The sequence below is a fragment of the Montipora capricornis genome, unplaced genomic scaffold (genome assembly GCF_036669925.1).
Source record: "Montipora capricornis isolate CH-2021 unplaced genomic scaffold, ASM3666992v2 scaffold_481, whole genome shotgun sequence".
NCBI lineage: Eukaryota > Metazoa > Cnidaria > Anthozoa > Scleractinia > Acroporidae > Montipora > Montipora capricornis.
This window is the reverse complement of record NW_027180218.1, coordinates 15001-24163: the sequence shown is the minus strand read 5'-3', so window position 1 is coordinate 24163 and position 9163 is coordinate 15001. Positions and strand designations below refer to the sequence as shown.

At 40.5% G+C, this 9163-nt stretch overlaps 1 long non-coding RNA gene across 10 annotated transcripts in view; it reads left to right on the top strand.

Annotated features, from left to right (window-relative positions):
- The first annotated feature begins 792 nt into the window (after positions 1–792).
- LOC138036383 (uncharacterized) overlaps positions 793–9163 on the top strand; it is a 19473-nt gene continuing 11102 nt past the window's right edge. For 5 of the 10 annotated variants that reach the window (XR_011129838.1, XR_011129831.1, XR_011129836.1 and 2 more), the window contains exons 1-4: positions 1631–2090; positions 2979–5549; positions 6289–6374; positions 7264–9163. The exon at positions 7264–9163 is cut by the window's right edge. This is a non-coding gene — a long non-coding RNA (uncharacterized lncRNA). Of the gene's footprint in view, positions 1275–1630; positions 2091–2978; positions 5550–6288; positions 6375–7263 lie in introns of those variants that run through there. The other 5 variants (XR_011129839.1, XR_011129830.1, XR_011129833.1 and 2 more) reach the window with 5 other exon arrangements.

Here is a 9163-nt window from a genome sequence, read left to right as displayed (position 1 = left end):
TTGTTAAATATACCCACGTATACCCTGGTATACCCTTATACACCCCTATAAACCCTTGTATACCCTTATATACCCCTATATACCCATTTACACCCATCCATGTATACCCTTGTATTAAAAACTGGATCATTGGATAATGCAATTCGAGAGTTTTGATTGGCTAAGCCATCATGGGTTATGAGCCATTATACCATGATCTACAAACACGGCAAGCATATGCGTGATTTTTTGGGCCATTTTATTTTATTGTAGTCTACTTTTCTATATTTTGGGGGCGTTTTTAATAAAACAATTATTCCACTCGCCCTTGTTGGATATGAAATGATCATAGCCAACTCGGCGCTGCGCGCCTCGTTGGCTATCTATCATCTCATATCCAATGCGCGCTCATGGAATAATTGTTAAATATAGCCCTCAGGAGCCCATTACTACTCATGGGCTTATATACCCCTATTTACCCATGTATATATACCGTTATATATCCCTGTATACTCATGTATACCCTTTTATACCCCAATATACCCATGTACACCGTTATATACCACTATAGACCAAAGTTTACCCCTTAATTCTCCTTTAGGGGTATACATGGGTAAATAGGGCTAATTAACAAATACACAATAACTAGCTTATATTTAAATACATAATAATAAGGGATACATGACGTACTTACCTCATTGAAACATATCCTGTATGCAGTATATGTGGGCTCATGTTAGAGCATCACGTGACAAATGTCAACCGTTTGTGTTCAGACAGAGAGCGAGCGAGTTGGCTCAATTCTGGTAGGTAATCATTTTATAACTGTCTTTTCAGGCCATTTTCGTCTACAGAAGCCACCAGTCTAGCATCATTAAGCTAGAATGTGGGTAAAGGCAAGCCTTTGAAAGAAAACAGAGGCGAGAGATGGTTTCATGCAGACTGGGACGCCTAAAATGCTCTGTTGTAAACATGGCGGTTCACGAGTGAAGTTGTCTCTCTGGCCTTTCTGTGGACGAATTCCAAGACCTACTGACACAATCTGGGCAAGTTTTGAAAGCTAAAACCTTCAATCGATGCCTTATTTTGCTGGTAGGACTGGGTGGCCCGACACTTATGAAAAAACTATGAAATGAGAATCGGGAGTCTTCCCTTGTCATGGAATGGCAGAATTACCCAGAATTCTTTTAAAGCATGAGCGAGGCAACTGAAGAAGCACGAGACTGGCCCTCATCGAATGGCTGAAGCGCGGCCAGAGGAAATGATTTCTAGTCAGATACTCAGGAGTAGGCCTGGTGTGTGCTGTTAACGTAGATTTTCAGGGGCGGATTTAGGGGGGGGCCGAGGGGGCCGCGGCCCCCTCTTTCAGTTCGTCGGAGATTTTTTTTTTGTCAAAATATACAATAATTTTATCACTTTGTAAGCAGTCGTTTTTAGCTAAAGCGTGATTTTTCGCTAATAGTATGACCAAAGTTGTGCGAATAAACTTTCAACTTACAGGCGCTAATATTATCCTTTCGAAATGAGGAAGAAGACTGGATGCGAAATACTTGTCTACAGTGAACCTATCTTACAGAGACTGTAACAACGTAAAATCTTAATGCCTATATATATATTATATATATTTGTGACTTTGAAGCGAAGAGTCAAAAACCATGCATCATTATAACCATGACTTATAATTTTATTCAATATGGAATCCTGATACATTACGTTCCAGATTGCACCGGAGTACATGTAAGAGTACCCAAATTTTCAAAATTTTCTGGGGGGGGCATGCCCCCAAACCCCCCTAGAAAGTAGCGCCTAAGGCGCTACTGAGGCGCGCTAACGCGCGCTGATTAGTATTCTTGTTCGGCCCCCACTTTCAGAAAATGCTGGATCCGCCCCTGATTTTGGATTTCTGAACAAGTTTTTATCATAGAAAATTCGCGACAAAGTTGTGCTTTCATTTCGCTGTAATTCTCGTGACAAAGAAACGGTATAATAATGTAAATAAGAGGATAACGATATTTATATTTGCAGATTACCTGTCCTCTTACTACGAAAGTCAAGCTCGTCATCTCTATGCAAAAAGCGCATTCAAAATTTCCTCGTATTACTTGATAAAAGTATGTGGTTCTTTTTATGTTGTTTTGATTTTTTTTTTTTTTTTTTTTTTTAAAAAAAAAGGTTTTTCTGCTTATATGAAAAATACGTTTTCTCTCCCGTCCCCTTCTTATGCATGATCTTCACGGAAATTACATTCTGTTGCTCAATAAACCTGGAACTACCAGTTATGGTCTTAGTTCTCTTTTTCTTACCTATCAGCTAAGTTGCGGAATGCGCTACCTGATTTTATCCGTACCTATGAGTTTACTGGTTTTAAAAGAGAATCAAGGGCCGCATTTTGTACAGCGGCTTTTCTTTTTAATGAATATATCTTTAAATATTATGTATTTAGTAGGTATCTGTATATTCTATGTATTTTAGCTGTAAATGTAATGTCTCGAAGATATTAGCTCCTTATGACTGTATGTATGTTACCTTTAGGAGGGCGCATGCGCGCACTTTGTAATCTGCGACTCCAGTGCTTACCATATGACAGATAAAATGACTTTTCTCTTGAATATATAAGCCATCTATTACTTACGCTATATTGACAAGGGCGGTTTGGAGCTGTGAGTAGGCGTGGGATTTGTCACATATGGTTTAGGGGCCGACATATCTCTCCCTCAATGCCGTACCGGGAGGCAAGGTCGGTAGCAGAAAGCAGCGAAGGGCCAACTGCGTCCAAAAGCGATCGCACGGGCCGAAATCCCGGGATGACTCGTTTGGTACGACGCTCCAGCGCCGGTGTCTGGAGGTACTGCGTTTTTCTCTCTTGTTCAAACGTTCCGTCAGCGCATGCGCAAATGTTCTGGCTCTTCGATACCTAGCCTACCAAAAAAAATTAACATGCTGGTTTTTTTTATTTTATTTTTTTGTACCAGCAATTGACATTTCAGTTGATTTTATAGGCATAAACGTAACCTGAGAACCGTGCGTGTCTGGTCTTGTCTCAGACAGAGGCGAGAGATGGTTTCATGCAGACTGGGACGCCTAAAATGCTCTGTTGTAAACATGGCGGTTCACGAGTGAAGTTGTCTCTCTGGCCTTTCTGTGGACGAATTCCAAGACCTACTGACACAATCTGGGCAAGTTTTGAAAGCTAAAACCTTCAATCGATGCCTTATTTTGCTGGTAGGACTGGGTGGCCCGACACTTATGAAAAAACTATGAAATGAGAATCGGGAGTCTTCCCTTGTCATGGAATGGCAGAATTACCCAGAATTCTTTTAAAGCATGAGCGAGGCAACTGAAGAAGCACGAGACTGGCCCTCATCGAATGGCTGAAGCGCGGCCAGAGGAAATGATTTCTAGTCAGATACTCAGGAGTAGGCCTGGTGTGTGCTGTTAACGTAGATTTTCAGGGGCGGATTTAGGGGGGGGCCGAGGGGGCCGCGGCCCCCTCTTTCAGTTCGTCGGAGATTTTTTTTTTGTCAAAATATACAATAATTTTATCACTTTGTAAGCAGTTGGAGCTTTTGATTTTTTTAGCTAAAGCGTGATTTTTCGCTAATAGTATGACCAAAGTTGTGCGAATAAACTTTCAACTTACAGGCGCTAATATTATCCTTTCGAAATGAGGAAGAAGACTGGATGCGAAATACTTGTCTACAGTGAACCTATCTTACAGAGACTGTAACAACGTAAAATCTTAATGCCTATATATATAATTATATATATTTGTGACTTTGAAGCGAAGAGTCAAAAACCATGCATCATTATAACCATGACTTATAATTTTATTCAATATGGAATCCTGATACATTACGTTCCAGATTGCACCGGAGTACATGTAAGAGTACCCAAATTTTCAAAATTTTCTGGGGGGGGCATGCCCCCAAACCCCCCTAGAAAGTAGCGCCTAAGGCGCTACTGAGGCGCGCTAACGCGCGCTGATTAGTATTCTTGTTCGGCCCCCACTTTCAGAAAATGCTGGATCCGCCCCTGATTTTGGATTTCTGAACAAGTTTTTATCATAGAAAATTCGCGACAAAGTTGTGCTTTCATTTCGCTGTAATTCTCGTGACAAAGAAACGGTATAATAATGTAAATAAGAGGATAACGATATTTATATTTGCAGATTACCTGTCCTCTTACTACGAAAGTCAAGCTCGTCATCTCTATGCAAAAAGCGCATTCAAAATTTCCTCGTATTACTTGATAAAAGTATGTGGTTCTTTTTATGTTGTTTTGATTTTTTTTTTTTTTTTTTTTTTAAAAAAAAAGGTTTTTCTGCTTATATGAAAAATACGTTTTCTCTCCCGTCCCCTTCTTATGCATGATCTTCACGGAAATTACATTCTGTTGCTCAATAAACCTGGAACTACCAGTTATGGTCTTAGTTCTCTTTTTTCTTACCTATCAGCTAAGTTGCGGAATGCGCTACCTGATTTTATCCGTACCTATGAGTTTACTGGTTTTAAAAGAGAATCAAGGGCCGCATTTTGTACAGCGGCTTTTCTTTTTAATGAATATATCTTTAAATATTATGTATTTAGTAGGTATCTGTATATTCTATGTATTTTAGCTGTAAATGTAATGTCTCGAAGATATTAGCTCCTTATGACTGTATGTATGTTACCTTTAGGAGGGCGCATGCGCGCACTTTGTAATCTGCGACTCCAGTGCTTACCATATGACAGATAAAATGACTTTTCTCTTGAATATATAAGCCATCTATTACTTACGCTATATTGACAAGGGCGGTTTGGAGCTGTGAGTAGGCGTGGGATTTGTCACATATGGTTTAGGGGCCGACATATCTCTCCCTCAATGCCGTACCGGGAGGCAAGGTCGGTAGCAGAAAGCAGCGAAGGGCCAACTGCGTCCAAAAGCGATCGCACGGGCCGAAATCCCGGGATGACTCGTTTGGTACGACGCTCCAGCGCCGGTGTCTGGAGGTACTGCGTTTTTCTCTCTTGTTCAAACGTTCCGTCAGCGCATGCGCAAATGTTCTGGCTCTTCGATACCTAGCCTACCAAAAAAAAATTAACATGCTGGTTTTTTTTATTTTTATTTTTTTGTACCAGCAATTGACATTTCAGTTGATTTTATAGGCATAAACGTAACCTGAGAACCGTGCGTGTCTGGTCTTGTCTCAGACAGAGGCGAGAGATGGTTTCATGCAGACTGGGACGCCTAAAATGCTCTGTTGTAAACATGGCGGTTCACGAGTGAAGTTGTCTCTCTGGCCTTTCTGTGGACGAATTCCAAGACCTACTGACACAATCTGGGCAAGTTTTGAAAGCTAAAACCTTCAATCGATGCCTTATTTTGCTGGTAGGACTGGGTGGCCCGACACTTATGAAAAAACTATGAAATGAGAATCGGGAGTCTTCCCTTGTCATGGAATGGCAGAATTACCCAGAATTCTTTTAAAGCATGAGCGAGGCAACTGAAGAAGCACGAGACTGGCCCTCATCGAATGGCTGAAGCGCGGCCAGAGGAAATGATTTCTAGTCAGATACTCAGGAGTAGGCCTGGTGTGTGCTGTTAACGTAGATTTTCAGGGGCGGATTTAGGGGGGGCCGAGGGGGCCGCGGCCCCTCTTTCAGTTCGTCGGAGATTTTTTTTTTGTCAAAATATACAATAATTTTATCACTTTGTAAGCAGTTGGAGCTTTTGATTTTTTTAGCTAAAGCGTGATTTTTCGCTAATAGTATGACCAAAGTTGTGCGAATAAACTTTCAACTTACAGGCGCTAATATTATCCTTTCGAAATGAGGAAGAAGACTGGATGCGAAATACTTGTCTACAGTGAACCTATCTTACAGAGACTGTAACAACGTAAAATCTTAATGCCTATATATATAATTTATATATTTGTGACTTTGAAGCGAAGAGTCAAAAACCATGCATCATTATAACCATGACTTATAATTTTATTCAATATGGAATCCTGATACATTACGTTCCAGATTGCACCGGAGTACATGTAAGAGTACCCAAATTTTCAAAATTTTCTGGGGGGGCATGCCCCCAAACCCCCCTAGAAAGTAGCGCCTAAGGCGCTACTGAGGCGCGCTAACGCGCGCTGATTAGTATTCTTGTTCGGCCCCCACTTTCAGAAAATGCTGGATCCGCCCCTGATTTTGGATTTCTGAACAAGTTTTTATCATAGAAAATTCGCGACAAAGTTGTGCTTTCATTTCGCTGTAATTCTCGTGACAAAGAAACGGTATAATAATGTAAATAAGAGGATAACGATATTTATATTTGCAGATTACCTGTCCTCTTACTACGAAAGTCAAGCTCGTCATCTCTATGCAAAAAGCGCATTCAAAATTTCCTCGTATTACTTGATAAAAGTATGTGGTTCTTTTTATGTTGTTTTGATTTTTTTTTTTTTTTTTTTTTTAAAAAAAAAGGTTTTTCTGCTTATATGAAAAATACGTTTTCTCTCCCGTCCCCTTCTTATGCATGATCTTCACGGAAATTACATTCTGTTGCTCAATAAACCTGGAACTACCAGTTATGGTCTTAGTTCTCTTTTTTCTTACCTATCAGCTAAGTTGCGGAATGCGCTACCTGATTTTATCCGTACCTATGAGTTTACTGGTTTTAAAAGAGAATCAAGGGCCGCATTTTGTACAGCGGCTTTTCTTTTTAATGAATATATCTTTAAATATTATGTATTTAGTAGGTATCTGTATATTCTATGTATTTTAGCTGTAAATGTAATGTCTCGAAGATATTAGCTCCTTATGACTGTATGTATGTTACCTTTAGGAGGGCGCATGCGCGCACTTTGTAATCTGCGACTCCAGTGCTTACCATATGACAGATAAAATGACTTTTCTCTTGAATATATAAGCCATCTATTACTTACGCTATATTGACAAGGGCGGTTTGGAGCTGTGAGTAGGCGTGGGATTTGTCACATATGGTTTAGGGGCCGACATATCTCTCCCTCAATGCCGTACCGGGAGGCAAGGTCGGTAGCAGAAAGCAGCGAAGGGCCAACTGCGTCCAAAAGCGATCGCACGGGCCGAAATCCCGGGATGACTCGTTTGGTACGACGCTCCAGCGCCGGTGTCTGGAGGTACTGCGTTTTTCTCTCTTGTTCAAACGTTCCGTCAGCGCATGCGCAAATGTTCTGGCTCTTCGATACCTAGCCTACCAAAAAAAATTAACATGCTGGTTTTTTTTATTTTTATTTTTTTGTACCAGCAATTGACATTTCAGTTGATTTTATAGGCATAAACGTAACCTGAGAACCGTGCGTGTCTGGTCTTGTCTCAGACAGAGGCGAGAGATGGTTTCATGCAGACTGGGACGCCTAAAATGCTCTGTTGTAAACATGGCGGTTCACGAGTGAAGTTGTCTCTCTGGCCTTTCTGTGGACGAATTCCAAGACCTACTGACACAATCTGGGCAAGTTTTGAAAGCTAAAACCTTCAATCGATGCCTTATTTTGCTGGTAGGACTGGGTGGCCCGACACTTATGAAAAAACTATGAAATGAGAATCGGGAGTCTTCCCTTGTCATGGAATGGCAGAATTACCCAGAATTCTTTTAAAGCATGAGCGAGGCAACTGAAGAAGCACGAGACTGGCCCTCATCGAATGGCTGAAGCGCGGCCAGAGGAAATGATTTCTAGTCAGATACTCAGGAGTAGGCCTGGTGTGTGCTGTTAACGTAGATTTTCAGGGGCGGATTTAGGGGGGGGCCGAGGGGGCCGCGGCCCCCTCTTTCAGTTCGTCGGAGATTTTTTTTTTGTCAAAATATACAATAATTTTATCACTTTGTAAGCAGTTGGAGCTTTTGATTTTTTTAGCTAAAGCGTGATTTTTCGCTAATAGTATGACCAAAGTTGTGCGAATAAACTTTCAACTTACAGGCGCTAATATTATCCTTTCGAAATGAGGAAGAAGACTGGATGCGAAATACTTGTCTACAGTGAACCTATCTTACAGAGACTGTAACAACGTAAAATCTTAATGCCTATATATATAATTATATATATTTGTGACTTTGAAGCGAAGAGTCAAAAACCATGCATCATTATAACCATGACTTATAATTTTATTCAATATGGAATCCTGATACATTACGTTCCAGATTGCACCGGAGTACATGTAAGAGTACCCAAATTTTCAAAATTTTCTGGGGGGGGCATGCCCCCAAACCCCCCTAGAAAGTAGCGCCTAAGGCGCTACTGAGGCGCGCTAACGCGCGCTGATTAGTATTCTTGTTCGGCCCCCACTTTCAGAAAATGCTGGATCCGCCCCTGATTTTGGATTTCTGAACAAGTTTTTATCATAGAAAATTCGCGACAAAGTTGTGCTTTCATTTCGCTGTAATTCTCGTGACAAAGAAACGGTATAATAATGTAAATAAGAGGATAACGATATTTATATTTGCAGATTACCTGTCCTCTTACTACGAAAGTCAAGCTCGTCATCTCTATGCAAAAAGCGCATTCAAAATTTCCTCGTATTACTTGATAAAAGTATGTGGTTCTTTTTATGTTGTTTTGATTTTTTTTTTTTTTTTTTTTTTTAAAAAAAAAGGTTTTTCTGCTTATATGAAAAATACGTTTTCTCTCCCGTCCCCTTCTTATGCATGATCTTCACGGAAATTACATTCTGTTGCTCAATAAACCTGGAACTACCAGTTATGGTCTTAGTTCTCTTTTTTCTTACCTATCAGCTAAGTTGCGGAATGCGCTACCTGATTTTATCCGTACCTATGAGTTTACTGGTTTTAAAAGAGAATCAAGGGCCGCATTTTGTACAGCGGCTTTTCTTTTTAATGAATATATCTTTAAATATTATGTATTTAGTAGGTATCTGTATATTCTATGTATTTTAGCTGTAAATGTAATGTCTCGAAGATATTAGCTCCTTATGACTGTATGTATGTTACCTTTAGGAGGGCGCATGCGCGCACTTTGTAATCTGCGACTCCAGTGCTTACCATATGACAGATAAAATGACTTTTCTCTTGAATATATAAGCCATCTATTACTTACGCTATATTGACAAGGGCGGTTTGGAGCTGTGAGTAGGCGTGGGATTTGTCACATATGGTTTAGGGGCCGACATATCTCTCCCTCAATGCCGTACCGGGAGGCAAGGTCGGTAGCAGAAAGCAG